Here is a 16,917-nt window from a genome sequence, read left to right as displayed (position 1 = left end):
TCTAATATTCTGTGTCAAGGTGGAAGTAATTTATATAGCTTACTCAATTTTAATAAATATATTTACCTTTTACCTTAATATCACTATTGTGGCTTTAAGTAGTCTGTGTAAAACACCTTTAAAAGGAGTACATCTGTTGGAAAATGAGGATAAATCTTAAGGAAACAGGCACAAAGCTGAGGTGTCAGAATCACTTACTGTTTCTGAAAATCTTGGTCAAACCTGTCCCCAAATACAGACATGCACCTGAGGCACAAAGTGTATGTTTCTTGGGGATAATTTTTGCCTTTAATGACTAAAATAGCTGTTCCAGAAATAGTCATACATTTTGGATCATTATCTTTTAATCAAGCTTGTGTGCTACACCTCTAGAAAATTACCACCTACTGAAACAGAGCTACAGAAATATCTTGAGTGTCTTATTAAGTTCTTTCAGCCTTTAAAAAAAACCTTTTAAAAGATTGAGATTTTGCTCCCAGTCATGCTGGTATCAATCTTGGATAACAGTACTGATGTAGATACAATTACATCAGCTTGACACTGGTGTCAATGATGTCAAAATCTGGCTTAATATCCAAAACTTTCTACCTCAAAAGCCAAATAGATTGTTTCAAAATCTCAGTTATAACTCTGCTGAATTCTACTTTCTACAGAAAATCTTTCATTACCTTTTCAAATCTATGGGACCTTGTTATAGTAATGGCAAGAACCTTTCCTTTTACACTCATAATCAGTATTGATTATAATGTGAGATGAAGAGTCCTCTGGTAGAATAACATTACTGTCTGATTTAATAAGATAATTGCTATCTTTATTCATAAATATTGTGTTTTATTGCTTTCTGTTAGTGTGGCACATGTGGGATTCATAATTTATTTCAATTACACCAGTCATCAGAGAAGCTAGTGAAATGTGATATTAGCACTGCTGCTTTTACTGTACCACCATAGATTTTCTGGAAATGGACAGGCCCAACCTCTATGGGACAAAGCTCTTTTCTTTTCTTTAAAAGGCACCTCGTATACATGCTGATCAGGTCTCAAGAGTAAAGGAAAATTAATCTAGATGGTTTAGGACACTTTCAACCTGAGTACCAGAAATTTGAGCTAAAAGGAGGGATGAAGGAGGGAGAGAGAAATGAGGAATTGAAAGAGAGTGGGCAGGAAAGAAGAAGAAAGGTGAGAGGAGTCTCAGATGTGATGAAGAGAATGAAGGCTAAGAAAGAGAGAGGGTGCGAAGTGCTACAGAAGTGGTAGGAGAACTACAAATGCATTTTCTATGCACAAAACACTTTTGGCTGGACAAAAGGACTGAAAGGCAACAGTAAACAGATGAGAAGAAAAAGCTGGTTTTCCTCCGATTCCTGTATTTGCAGGCTCACTGAAAATTTCCCCTAATTTACAGTTCTCAACAATGCAAGCTTTATGCAGCTTTACTTCACACCCTCATATCAGAGCCCATAGTCTCCGAGTCATGCTCTCCCTTTCATCAGACCTCAGAGCTCGTGAAGCTCAGGCTGAATAATAATGCACTTGCTGATGCCCTTCAGATCTATTTTGGGGTCCTCTGGATTCTGTACCTGGATTTTGCTGGGACGCAGACTAAAGTCCTTTCCCTTGACTTGGTCTTGTTGCAGGATCAAAAGTGGCAGTTATGGATCCAAGGTTCATTAGCAGTGACTGTGGGAAGATGTCAGATATCAAGCACCCAGAGTTTGCACGAGACTTCTTTAGGGGCTACTCTTGGAAGAAAAGTAGAGGAAAATCAGGGTCATTTCAAGGCAGGAAAGAGGGATATTGTTAAAGTGGTGTTTCTAACATGCTTAGGGGATGTTGCAGAGAACTAGCTGCTCCAGCACTCCCCTCCCCTCCCTCTCTTCTCCTGAAGGGCAAAGCCTCTTGGACTGTGTGTCTGCGTTTTGGTGGAATATCTGATGAGACTCTTCCATCTGTTTTTTTCCTGCATTCAGCTTGGCAACTCTCCTTCTTAGTCCTGACATGTAGTTTTTCAATGGCAGTTATAGCAGTAATAGTAATTTGCATGAACAGTAACATTAGGAATATGTGCTTCTGTCCATGCTCTAAAGTAATTTTACAATCTTGGAAATTTTCAGGTGGCCAGCCAGCTCTTCAGAGCTCCTGATCAACAGCACCTCAGAGCACCAACAGGGGAGAACTTGTAGAAACTCTAGTAACTTTTTGTGACACTATAACAGATTATACTGATAAAATGTTTTTCAGGTGGAGTGTGATGCATCCTTGGCATTATACAGCTTTCAAGCAGCCTAATGTAATACCCACTATCTTTTATTATTTATAAAAGAGATTTGGTTTTTTATCGTGCTGGAAAAGACCGCTTTGTTACTCTCTGAAGTTCAGGCAGGTCAGGAGAGAATATTGGAAATTGAACTTTTCAACCTGGTGGCCCCTGCTGTCATGGCAGGCAGCAGTCTGACAGGAACACAAGTTCAGCAATACAGAGTAGTAATGAAAAATGTGGCTTTGCAACTTTTCTCTGTCAATAACAAAGCTCATCTTTTTGTGCCAGCAAGACATTGCATGCAGCACACATTTCAAATTCAGTTAATCTCAAAATAATTCAAAAATCAAAGAGCTTATTCAACCATCAAGACATACCAGATTGACTCACTGTGTATCCATGGAGGGGATAGCAGAGAGAAAAAGAATTCAATATCAGAATCAGTAAAAGCAGCACTAGTTTTTGTTCAGTCTAAATTGTTTTTAGACCACACGAGCACACTATGAATACTAAAAGAGGTACCAAAAGAATATTCTATGATTGCATTGTTTGCATTACTCATCTAGGAATAAAATTCACAAAGGTGGCAGTTGTACATATGTGCACATGCTTTTTCTGCCTCACTGCAAGAACTTGCCTATTTTTAACATTATTTCAGGGCTGCGTGTGCATCTGCTGTCACCACACACCTGACATTCAAATCCGGTGTCAAAGAGCATGTGCACATGCAGCTGATGGGCTAAGAGATTTTGCAGTAGTATTAGTATTTGCTTACCCAGTTTCAGTATTTCCCGGTTTGAATATTGTGTGGAGAGTAATTCAGACACCATTAGAATAGAATTGCTGCTGCCAAATTAATATGTATTTATGACAGGGCACCTGCTAGAGATAGACAGTGCCTATAGTGGGTGAAGGTATATGAGTGGCAGTTTCTTGTTAAGTAAAATAATGTATTTACCTGTAAAGCGTGTCAGGATGCAGGACTGCACCTCGGATTAACAGCATGGTCCCATGGACCCCAGTTCTGCTCTGTGCACTCAGCAGGGAGCGAGAGGGGTCAGCACGTGGCTCAGGTCACTGAGATTAGGACCAAGAGCTATGGGAATTGGGAGGTGACAAAGTGGAGGAGCTTGTCCTTGCAGCTGAGCACAGGGAATACCTGGGAGCCCATGGAGCACCCTTGGTTGTGCTTAATGCTCAGCTTAGGCTGAGCTGTTGTAGGATATATGAATCAAAGGCTCCCCTCCCTGCTCCACCTAACGCTTCTTCTAAGCAAGAATAGATTATTTGGCAATAAATTGCTCTCATCTCTTAGGCTCTAAATTTATGTCATTTCCATTTTATCTTTTATATGCATCTTAGAAGTTTTCCAGACACTGAGCAGTGAATTGCTGCAGACACGCAACCTAGTTCCACCATTCTCCTGCATGAAGTGTGAAGGGCTTTTATTCTTGAAACTTGTAGACAGCTGAATAAACTAATTTCTTTCACCTGTTAGTTATCAAGGCTTTGTTTGTCTTTGCACAGCAGAGCGTAATCCAATATAAGTCAATTACAGACCCCTCTTTTAATTGTCAGTCAAACAGCGAAGATGGTAACAGTCATGAAACACTTACCTTTATTCAATAGGGAAGTGTGCCAGCACCAGGGTAAAAGGCATGATGTGACATGAGATGATTTCAATTTCCATGGAGACTTCACCAGGGTGATGCTTGCAGAATCGGGGTCACATGAAAAGCATTTAACCAGCAAACAGCCAAATAATGAAAAAAACCCACAAACCACATATGATTTCTGCATAACCTGGAAAGATGATTCTTTTTTACTTCACATATTTCATGCAGTATTTCATTACTGAAGGGCTGCTGCGGGATAAAGATTCTAAGCTTCTGCTTGAAGCAGGAGCTCTTGGGTCATGCGACTGTTTGAATAAGCTATTTTACTAGCTTCTAGCCCACTCAGTAGTGGAGGGAAAAAAGTTTGGGAATACCACTTAGTTGTACTTTTAAAGAAAAATAGTGTTTTAAGAACAGGTAGATAGGAACCTGGAGGGGAATCCACTTCTCTGTCCTGTCTATGACAGTGACCAAATATCAAGAGTAAGAGGGAAAATATGTTTTTTTTTTCTCTCCCAGTCTCCAGCAGTCAGACTTTTTCGCTAGTCTGCAGATATCTGGAAACTGCTCTGGGAGTATAACACTCCTTGCACATCTCTGTTTTATCTATTTCAGCTACTCATGAGATCTTTAGTTCCTCTCTGAATTGAGGTCAGCAATGGCATGTCATGGCAGAGGGAGCCTGGAGGTAGGGCTAGTAAGCCAGTTTGCTGTGTATAACTGTCCCATAAACCTGGCTTTGGTGCATTTTGGCAAGATTTATTCAGTGTCCCCTCCCGAAAGACTTTTTCTTACTTATAATACATAAAATCACCTAAAATTTTACCAGTCGTGCTGTCTTCCCAGGCAGCTCTGCTGCAGATTTCTCAATCGCTGCCAGTCCATGGAGTCGTGGTAAACTGGGTCACACCCATGAGGGAGAACAAAAGATAAAAGGAGATTACAAGAGCATATTTGCTGTTGAACTCTTGCTTTAGTTGTTCCCTGTTGACGTGAGTGCTGCTATATGTTCTTTATGTTAACATCAATTATTTATCTTCCTTTGGCAGCATGCCACTCTTCCACCCGCTTTCAAGTGACTGATGTGGTGAAGTAATGAGAGGTGGCACACCACGCACCAGCACTCCTCAGCTTAACTAGGGGGGCATGAGTGAACAATGTATGCTCTAGCTTTTACGCATATGTTTTTTTCAACAACATAGATGGGGTCACTTACTTTCCTTCCTTGTTCATAAAGGGTCTGGCCCACAGAGCTGGTTAGTCCACTTGTCTACCCTATGTGGGCTGCATGTGACATGGAGAAGATTAACCAAGCAAGGGCTGATGTCTCCACTAGCTCCATTTTCTCACTTTTCACTGTTTGAAAAGGGTTCATCAGCAAAGCAGCGGTAGGCTGGCTTCTAGACTGCTTGCTCACACAGTAACAAGAGCTCCAGAAGTATTGTCAGGTCCCTGCCCCCCTGCCTACTAATAAAATAAAAGCCAGTAAAACTCTTAACAGCCTTTTGTGCTGTATGTGGGCATTGATTATGGAGGATTATGGTTGTTGCTATTGACAAACTGAATCGAATTAAAAACTGCTACTGACTGTTCCAGCTCTTTGGTGAGTGAAGAAGACAAAGGGTGGTGCTTCTCTTGCTTTCCAAAAGTAGCATGGGGGAACAACCCCCAAAATAAGGACAAAGCATTAATGGAATGGAAAACAGCTCAGGCTTCATTCTCCAGTGATCAGCTCTGCAAAGTTACGTCTTTCTTTTCTGCTTTATGCTCAAAGTTACAGACTTTCTGTTTGATACTGTCAACTACAATTGCTTGCAATCAAACCTTTTAGCTGTCTAGCTGGAACCATTTATTTTTAATGTAAAAGACATAGGCAATTTACAGCAAATAGTAATGGAAATGTATTATAAATGTTAGAGGTTCTGAGCAGGCAATATGTTATAAAACTTTATGTACCCATTTTACACATGCACAGCTCTCTTCAGTTGTAGTGAAAAGGCCTAGTTAACATTATTTCTTACATCTTCATTCTCATTAATGCTTTTTTCACATCCCGGCACACTCTAGTTCATCAACTGCCACATTAGAAATAATTACACTCTTACATAACATAAGGAGATATCTATCGGTTCTGTAAAGCTTTCTTATTACAAAAAGTTACTGATTACCTTGCAGAAAAGAAGTTTGGTGTGCCAGCTTACAAAAGTGTTGGGGAAGAGACAATTCCCACCAAAGCCTTGAGCATTTATCCAAGTATTTTAATTTGTGCCATCCAGAAAGGAGGAAACCTCTAACTATATTAGTAAAAATGCATTAAAAATTTCTGGATTTTAAGGTTGATAATCTGTTTTGGTTTGGAACTTATGGCTATTGCTCTTTCTGAAACATTAGATCAAATATATGAATATTTTAAATTTCATATGCCTTTGTGCCACATTCCCAATTGGTGTAAGGACCAAAGCAGGTCTTGCGTTAGCTGTGGAAATCCAGTCTTTCATGCCTACAACAGGGAATACAACATGCTTTCTCCTGAAAGGAGGCTTAGCTCAGATTTGTTGCTCTAGGTTCTGCTACAAGTTTAAAGTTTGTAACAAAATCCATCATCTGCTCCTTGCTGGTGAGTGTGATGGAAATCCCCTCCCTTCTGTAGTGATCTGTGTAATTTGGAGTGCACAGGTGCCTGTGATGCTCTTTATTGGCTGCATGGAAAGAGCAGACTGGAAGGGTCCATTAATGTTGCTCTTCAAACACATTGTCCTTTGAGATAGGTGGTTGGAAGTTTAGGTATTTGAGCAGACCTGAATTATGTGCAGACCTGAAGAATATGGATTTATTATATTGCTTATTGGGTTTTGATATCTCTGTTTCTCATATTTTCAGAAAAAATACCTCCCATTACTCGTGCCAGGCAGGCCCAGGTGCATGACCTGGGCAGCTCTAGTTCTGGTGTCCCAGCCGTACTGAGCTACACTTGACCCTTGTGAACCCAAGTTTGGGCTGAGCAGAAGCACAATGTGAAAAGGAATGTGTGGAAAAACTGTTAATGGAGGATGTCCAAAGCAATACATTTTCTCTGACGCATATTTCCCAGTTTGCCTCTGCTCATTCCCCAGTAGACATCAGCAGGAGTTGGTTGTTGCAGTATAAAGAGGTTCTCTGAAGAAGAAAAGTTTCTAGTATGGCTGGGCTATTTAAATAAAATCACTCATTTCTACTGTATTTAGGTATGTAAACATGTTTACTCTCTTTCTTGAGCAGGGGTCTATCACTGGAGCTATGTTGGCTAATTGCAAAGAGTAGAATGTGAGTTCTTGAACACTAAGAGCACAAATCCTTACAGTTTACATGAGAGCTTAGGAGAAATTATTTCTGATACTTCTGAGCGAATTAGCACCTGTGGCCCACTGACTTCCACTGAGATTTGGGTACAATGGGTTTCAGAAAATTCTGATCTTAGTGCTGTTAGTAAAAGATGCACGGCACTTTTTGTATACCGCTAACCTGAATTTGCATCTGTTGATCTTTTGAAAAGAATGATGATTTACATGCTGTTAGCACTGATGACAATTACAGTACCAAAAACGTTTTTTTAAAAAAATTCTTTCTTAATCCAAATAACTCTTTTTGGGGTAGGACCTGTTGCAGGACCTGTTGCTTTCCATTACCACTGTTGGGAGGAAGTTTAAAAGAAAAAAAACCAAAAGTGAAGGGTAGAAGAATTTCTTCAGAAATGGGAAACAGGAGGTGAGGCAGAGGCTTTGGCTCTGTTTATGAAGACAAACAATTGCAATGAATATCTGTGAATCCTTTTGCATTTAGAAATCATTCTAACATATATAAATCCCCCTGGAGGTGATTTTCTAATTAAAACTGTCAGAATTTGTAATTGATAACTTATTTGATCAAACCCACTTTTTCATTCACCAATTCACCATAAACAAACGCTTTGTTTTCCAAAATTGTTCACCAAATGAGTAAGATAAACAATTCTCCATGTGTTCTTTGGTTGTGAGCAGTTTGCTATAAACCACTCTCACTGAAAACTAGAAGGTTTATTTGTTTTGAGGTAATGGACAAATCCCATAATATTTTGTTGCTACTTTTCGACTGGATCTAGTTATAGGGTCACCCTTCCATATGCCAGTGTCTGTCCTGATTTTACCAGAATTTCCAGGGGTATCAAGGCCAAGGAAGAAGGGTTCACAGAAGTCTGCTAATCTTTTAGCAACTAGACAGTTAAGCATAAAATGTCTCCAATGTGACAGACAGTTAAATGATAAAATACCTTTCTAGTAACTACTGAAGATAGGAAATATTATGTGAAAGGGGCAGGAAGTGTTTCAAAGGGCACTCGATAATAAAGGGTCTGCAAGTGTTACTTGTGATTTATTGATTTGTTCAGTGTAGCATGCAAGACTGTACTGATTTATACAGAGCATATACAAGAGCCATTACAAACTGCAAACCAATCTTTAAAATTAGTCACTGTCCAATAGGTTTTGGAAAGATACACCTGTCCTGCTGCCACCCATCCCAGACCACAATGATTAGTTGAAGATGAAAGTTGATGTGAGTAGATCAAAGCTTGGTATATTAGGTCAAGCATTTTTAATATAGATTTATGAACCAGGATTCTGGTTCATTTTGTGTTCTCTTGGGAAAGAAAAATTGAAGCACTCCAAGGATTTTCCTTTTCAATATCTGGAACTTTCTTGCACTTTTTGAATGGCATTTCCCTTTCTCTCTGCTTTCTCTAGTCTATCCAAACTCCTCTTTTCTTTTTGCATCTACTCTTGGGGTGCCAGTACACTATAAGGTATATATCTTAATGGTGTCTTCACCAGTCCCCAGGCATGGGTATTAGTCTTTATTTCAAGATGCAAAACCCGCTTTTTGGTTCTTGACGTCCCATGTTCAGTCCTAACTGATAACCAAGATCAGCATTACTATAGATACTATAGTAATGGTCTAGTTTTCTAATGATAAAAATCCATCTGAATGGTACGGTGTACATATAGTAAACTACCTGAGCATCTATCACTTGCAAAGGATGGGAAATTGAGACCTCTGAAGAATTGATTCTGCAAGACATAAAGACCTTCAGCTTTAGAAGAAAGTCTATTGCCCTGGAAATGGTTGCTAAGGCAAAGAAGTGCCTTTTGGCACAGATTTCTTATCTTTAAAAGCAAAACTCTCATGACATGAAATGAAATCCTGTGGCTTATGTGTTTCTTAAAAGAAGCCCAAGACCTGTGCTGTTTCTTATTCCTCCAATACAAAAGCTTTTACTTGTCAATACTTGATGATCTGAAAATCCTTTGAGCCCTTAGCGCTCACTGAGGAAATCACAAGAACCTGGACTGCACTAGTAAACACACGGTGCTCTCAGGTGTATACACCGTGATCTGTGCAACCAACACAGAGCTGGAGCCCAGCTTCCAAATGAGGCTATTCAGTGAGCAGCAGCACAGCCAAGTGCAGAGAAAAGACAGCAGTTTTGTTCATTATTATTTGCATTCCCACAGTGCCCAGAAGCGAAGCCTTGGGCTGTGAAGGATAGCAGTGTGCTGTGCACTGCACTAACACTGAACAGACAACCTGTTCTTGTAAGGCGAGACAAAAGTGGTTGCTAAAGACAGAAGAACACAAAGAAACAGCGTGATGACAGTAGATGGTCTCAGCATACAACTGTCCAAGGTTGGTCATTCCCTAGCCGTAACAGCAAAGAAATCTTTGTGGAGAGAGTTGAGGGACCGTAATAAGTAATTTTGGAGATGTTCAAAGTGAGTTGCTTCGTATCATGAAGGACACAGTGGCAGAGACGATGAAGCTGCCTTTGTATTTTTGTAGCAAATGGATGCCGAAGGTGGAAGTCACTGGTTGAAAAGAAGCGACAGCCTGTTTCACAGTGCAGAATGAGAAATGACAAGGCAGGGACAGGCAAGGAAGAGCTTAGAAAATGAAGATGCTTTTTGTTTGATACAACATAAAAGAAGGAGCCAAAAGAGGACAGATAAGACAGCTGATGTGGTCAAAGTGACGGGGTAGGAAAATCATCTTTTCAGAAGTATTGCAAATGGATGTGAGCAGGGCCAGAATTGCATTTGTCAAACCTGGGAAAAAAGATGTTGTCTTAATAAAGACAAAAGGTGTTGGGAGCCCAGAGAGAGCTTTTTCAGTGTGATCTGATAAGAAAAGCCATATCTGAATTTGTTATGTAGAGAGCATCTGCAGGATTTACACATAAGCTGGATTTGGGGACAGAGAGAAGGATCTGAGTTGTAGGTTATCCCAGGTTATGGATTGCAGCAAGTGGCACTGTGCTGTCAACAGTGACTGAGGAAAGAAAGGGAAAAAGATTTGAGAAGTCTTGCTATGCTAAACTTAAACTAATGACTAGATATCTCTGCAAAGATTTTAATTCAGACAGGGTATGTTGGAGCAGAGAGATACTTTTGTGAGTTGCTAGGATAAAAATATAAATTGAATTTATGTTTTCAAATCAGCTCTGGGCAGCTAAAGTTGACGAGTTCCTCTCATAGGAGAAGGAGGGGAAAGCATCTGGGATTCACTAGTGGAAAAACTGAGCGGGAAAACATGCCACAGTCCACATCATTCACGGCAGGTCACCAGGTATGAGGTGGTTTGATGGAGCTCATGTAATATAGAGAATGATGACTATGGAGCAGCTGCGGATACCTCCATGCTTTTGCAGTTGCAAAGGGTAGTTAGTTGGTCTGTTGCTGACTTAGTGAATATAGATGCTGGTTGTAGAAGCAATTCCAAGTCCTGTGTCATCCTTGGGGAGAGGAGAATGCTCATGTGGCAGTGTATTTTTCTCACTGTATCAATTTTTTATCTGCCTGTGGAATATAATTGCTGAGCCGAATGTGCATGTTATTTCCTCTTTGGCTTTGTATATATAATTTTAATTTGTATAGTAGACTCAGACTGTTATCCTTTCTTTGTTTTTCAGCATATTAATGAGAAACAGGAGGGCAGAGGAAACCAGAATATTTTAGGTCTAGTGCCTTCAATTTAGTATTCTGTGTGCACTTCATTAGCTGAAGCTGTTTAACGAAGTGTGGGGTTTTTTGTTTTTTAATACAGTCCGAATTCTGGAAAGGGCATGCTATACGCCCACTAGGTAAAATACATGCTGTTCTTCTGTCGTGCTGGCTTCTGTGCTGAAAAATTCCTATTGCCTCCACTGGAATAACGCTGCTAGGTTGTACGAGATGGATACGAGCCCACGTTGGTGCAGTAGCTGATCACAGCTGTGGCATTCAGCAGGGAGTGTGGGTTAAATTTTCAAAGCAGGTATCAGGATGGAGTATAGCAGGTACAGTGCTCCCCAAGGCCATTGGCGAGCTCAAGGGAAGGGGCTGCTGTGCAGCAGGCACTAACTGTAGCAACCCCTAACTGTGGCTGTTTGCAGTGACGTGGGGGAAATGAAGGGAAGGGCAAGGCTGAAGGGATGTTAATTAACTTTGCCATGACACAAGTTTATATTTTCAGTGCAGCTGACCTTGGTGAGGCATTTTCTGGGTTGATGAATTACCTGAATGGCACTGAGCCTAGGCTTTCTGAGCTTTCAGAACCACAGGTGTTAGAAAAACAAATTCTGGTCATTGGTCCCTGCTGCACTCTGGCCCTACTTTATCCTTTGCTCTCCTTTTTGCTAGGGGTGGTATAAAGCCTGCTATTAAGCTACCTGAGGTTGGAGTCACCGTCAATCAGGAACTATCGTTTGATTACCATTTTAGTTGCCTCACAAACCCCGTACTTGTTGTTCTCTGGGATACTGGAAAGATATGACCAGTGCTGTTGCAGGAGGATGCCATGCTGTTAATTCATTTCTCTGTTATGTGCCAGCTGGGCTTACTGGAATCTGGGGCTTCTTAACTTTTCATGTTAGAGCTCACCTGCAGTCCTGCTCCTGGCATTCAAACTGTAACATATTATTGCACTGTTTGGAAGCTGTTCATATTGCCTTGCAATATTTTGGGATAATTCTGAGATGCCACTAGGCACACTGAAGTTCCCAGGCTGGCTATTGCCACAGTGAAAGTATTTTCATGTGTTACAAAGATGCGTCTACGTTAAAGTTGTAGTTTTGCTCAGGAGCTGGCTTCTGAAATGAGTGTCCCAATAATCCCCAGTTACTGCATGCTTTGATTTGCTTCACAGAAGAGTCTGGGAGAGCAAAGAGGCTACATTATTTTGTGATACAACTGGACTGGGAGATGTGCTGCTGGAGCAAGGTGTACTCCAGCTGCGGCGCGTACTGTGTCCACTGGATCAGACTAGGGATAGTCCAAGCTACGTCCCCTCTCATCCCCAAATGCACACAGCGCGATGTCCATCAAAACCAGCTGTTTTCTTTAGCAATCCCCTCTGCTGTGCTGCGTTACTTGCTAATGCACACATAGCCCAAGGTGACCAGGATTCTGTGACGCTTGTGTGGTTTGGTGGGTGTCGTTGCCAAAATAATTGCTCTTGAAGAGTTTTTTTTGTTTGTTTGGTTGGTTTTTTTTCAGTGCATGAAGACTTCTTACAATATTATCTTAGCTGCACAGTGTTATTTAGGGACAAGTTGCCTTTATTAGTTTTGTATTGTACTACTGGCAGTAGTTTATCCCATCTCTGCACAGTCAGCTGAAAACATAATTTGGCTGTGTTTTATAAATGGTCTCCTTGTTTATGCTTAGACTCCATGCTAGATTTCAGCCAGAAGAAGGTATCACCTTTGAAAGCATTAGAAGGTGAAAGCAGGTAATGAAAAAAGACTGCCTGCCATGTTAAGTCCCACTGGGTACTACAGTTATGGTCTGTATCACTGTAGTACCGGCGTATCTGACATCTGTGAGGAAGAAACTGGGATAGCCAATTTTATGGCGTGGAGAACAAGGTACAGTGGGACCATATGGCTTGTCCAGGGTCACAGAGGCAGTCTATATAGGGAATTAAGTCTGAGCCTAAGATAGTGCCTTACTCATTAGATTGTAGTTTCATTTTTCTTGTTTTCTCAATGGGAATGAATGAGGAGAAAAACAGGGAGGAAAACAAACACAAATCACTGGCTATGCCCTTATGTCACCACGTTTCAAGTATCTGCAATTGCCTGTGTTGTCTGTCTTTGCCTCTGCCTTAGCAATTTGCATAGTATTTTATTACATAATTTTAAGGACCTTTACCCCATATTAGGCTAAACTAAAATGCCATGGCACCCAAACTGTCTGCTTGCTGTACCTCCTAATAAGGGAGTTTCCCTAGGGGAAAAGTTCTCTGTTGCAGTAAACACTTTCTGAAACACACTTACTGCTGTTTCTTAAATCTGGGTGGTAACAAACAGCATTACCTTCATGTATAGTGAGACAACAGCAGCAGAATTTTGGAAAGAAGCCTTCCATATTAGAGTTGCTGGAACTCTTATTGTGTCTGGATACAATATGTGTAAAGCTGCCCACCTCCAAATTACTTGCCACTTGCTTTGATGTTTTTATCATTCATGGAAAGAAATGTGTCTTATGTGACCAGGGAGTGTGTTTGCTCTTGTTGTGCATAACTTTCAGATTCAAAATATGTGAAAAATGAAGTCCCTAACACAAATTTGTTGAGAAATAATTGTTTTCGCCTGTGCAGCTTCTAGTCTTAAGGAGTGACCGATCCATTTGGGATTTATATTTATACACTGATCAGTAATAATGCTAAAATTAACAGAAATTGATAGGCCCACAGTTGTCTGCTCCCTATGAAAAAAACAAGTACAGTCTCACAATGTATTATTGCAATCAGTAAGAATCAAACATTGCTACGTAGGGAAAAGTCCACTCATCAGAATTTTTTCCGACCAGCTCCTCTTTACAAATAGGCTAAAGCTTTCAGAGTTGTTGTGAAGCTTATTTATGTACTTCCATTTTCTCTGCATGAATTCAAAAAAACAGATAAGCAAAAAATCCTAATTTAAAGTATAATTTATGATAAATTTTTGGCACTGCAAAGGTTGCTCACAGAAAAATTTAAATATTGAAGCTTCATTTCATACTTATGATGTCTGTCGTGGCAATGGAGTTTAACTGGAGGACTTCTCTTCCTTCTGAAAATGCTAATTGCATTTTCAACAGGATATTCATGAGCAAAAGATGGTGCTACACAGTCAGACTGGTTTTTTTTTTCCTTTAAGTAGTTCTGCTTAATGAAATGTATAAAAATCTTCTATTGTTCTGTCAAAATAGAAATAATGTGCTTACTCTCTTTCCTGCTGTGATCAACCAATCTGGTAATTTAAATCTAAATGTGCCATAATCTTGAACACCGGGAGGATTAGAAAAAATCATAAGGAAAACACCCACATTTACATTTAATAGATGGCCTTTTGAGCTCATTTTCAATTTAGTCTGTCTTTCCTTGCCGAAAACAAAAACAAATTTCCTGAAAATAATATCAAAACAGCAAAAGTGCATCAATTAAGCCACAAGATTCAACAGGCGTATTTTAATGGGCCATTAAGCCTGGGGTGGATAGTGAAGCACCAAGGTAAAGGACAGATTACTTAAAGTACCCACAGAATATATTAATGATTCATTAAAACATGCCATGTAAACAAATGGTCATATTATAACTAAGTGGCCTGATTGTACAATCATTTCTAGTGGTGTATTAAAGGAGGAAATCTACAAACAACAAGTTAAGAATTGGGTCCAGCCTGTTAAAAGGAAGACTAAAGTTATTTTAAAAACATGAAATACATAATATGTACAATTTTCCCAGTAATATTCCTCCATGATTGAGGGAAACAAATGTGTTGAGTGAATAATTTTCAAAAGCAGTAATTTGATTGAATGCCTGGCAATGTGCCTTTTTCAAAGCATTTGGGTCTGAAGAGGCAGGTCCTGATCTCAAGTACACGGACTTTAAGAATAAGAAGAGCCCTATGACTCCTGTGTCTGACTTCATACAGTTGCGAAGGACACTTTCCATGGATCTGCATCTCAGACTGTGAGCCCGCGTAACTCCCTGCAGCTTGTTTTCAGTCAGCTCCTGGGGGGAATGCAATGTCCATGAAGCCAGCTTATTTTGGAAGTTTCAAAAATCTCAGAATTTTTTAGAAATGCCAGTACTAGGTGTCACAGAATGGCTCTTGACATGGCAACGTTATTGTGCAAGGTTGAGGGGGGTCTCACAGGACAGCAGCTGACTGCTCTCTTCAAATGTGGAGCTGTACAGCTGACTTACAGTGTACATAAAAATACTTTTTCTTGGCATAACGTAAATATAGAGCAGTCCTTCATCTGTTAAGCTCCAGAACTCAAGGAATTAGGCCAAAAAACCAAAGGTGCTCTTGAAGAAGGGCAGGTTGCCTCAGTGCTTTCAAAATATATTGTTGGTTCATTAATGTGTGACAAATGAGATCCCAAATCTACATGTTCCTGTCAGTGGGGATCAGGGACATTCTGGTACCGCACTGGTGCTTCCCTGTTAGGGGAGCAAGGATGTTCTATACAGTGCAGGCAGTGTAAATGAAGGGGCCACAACGTTGCTGACTTACAGGAAAGTCTTGCCTTCTCTATGTACGTGGGTATTTCCAAATATCCTCTTGGCTGTTTTCTCTAACTAGAAAACTAAGTGCCCTTTTTGATTTGAATAAAAGACCAAATCAGCAAGGCTCTTGAGCACGTTCTTAAGACCCTATTCAGTGAGAGACATTACTAAAGCACCCAGGAGGACATCTGGTAGAAATCCAGTTGTTAACCACAGTGAGCTTTGGATCAAGCTTGAAACACTTGAACACAACTTAAACATGTGTTGCAGTGCCTTTTTCGAGTTATGCATTGTGTTGCTACAGTTAGATTGCTCATTTGGCTTTTTTACTGGTATTGAATGCCTGCTCAATTGAGACTCTTCCCATTAAAAGCATTAAGTGAACCCCCCATGAACGGAGGAGATGCCTGGAAAAATGTAGTTCTAGAGAAGGTATTTCTTCCTTCTCAGTTCACACCAAGTGCAAAAGCAGTAGTCTATGAGAAGCAAGTAATCCCTGTTTGTAGGGGAGTCTAGATTTAAGTTTTTCAAGGGATGGGTTTCATTTATCTTTTACAAACATCATTCACACAGTATAAAAAACTACTCCTAGGTGGGGAGATGGGAAACAAAATTTCTGCTGCCAGTTGCTGAGTCAGCTCAGGTGCAACTGTCTAAGAGTAAACCTAAACTCTAGCATGTTTAATTGAGTGAACAGTGGTTTCTGATTAGTTCTTCTTATGAAAGGACTTGTAATAAACTTTTTCATTTTATTTGGCTGCATCAATTCAGAGCAAATGGATTGCAGTGAAATTTAACATTGCAGCAATTTCCTGCATAGCACCATCCCTTACACACTGGGAATCAACAGCCTATAATGGGCATTATACCCATGTCTCCCAAGAAACCATTTTCACTCTATAGTTGGTCCATCATTTATATGGATCAAGGCGGTAAAAAAGAGGAAATAAAAAAACACATTGAAAACAATGTGGGCTGCATGCAATTTCTTCTTGATGGCTTTTAATGTATTACTGATCTTAACATATGGTAAATAGTGCAGGTTCTTTCTTTTTAGTAGTGCTGCCTCTGGTAAGGCATTTTTACCCTATCTTTAAACAGTGTGTGTTCTTAAGCCTACACCTACTGAACATCTATAATAGAGAGGTATAAAGAGAGCTATTTAACGTGCGGTACTTACTGTGCATGCTTCAGCTCCTCTAGAGCACAGAGAGATTTGTGAAACTGTTGTTTGTAAAATCAAACTCTATAAAAACTTTATTTTAAAAACAACAGACACCACCAAGAATAATTGAAGGTGCTGGTGCCTGGACTATAGAAACGCATTGCTGGTTAATGTTGGCGCTGATAAGTGAGATGGCCTTTTATTTGGTCACCTTTAAAATGCAAGATCCTAATGAAAAGGAGCTGTGTGTATTCAGTCCAAGTTTCCTTCTGCAAAACCAGAAGTTACCCAGTACATTTTTATTAAAGCGTAACTCCCTTTTCAATTGGTATT

The sequence above is a fragment of the Ciconia boyciana genome, chromosome 12 (assembly GCF_034638445.1).
Source record: "Ciconia boyciana chromosome 12, ASM3463844v1, whole genome shotgun sequence".
Lineage (NCBI taxonomy): Eukaryota > Metazoa > Chordata > Aves > Ciconiiformes > Ciconiidae > Ciconia > Ciconia boyciana.
Note: the sequence above shows the minus strand (reverse complement) of the source record.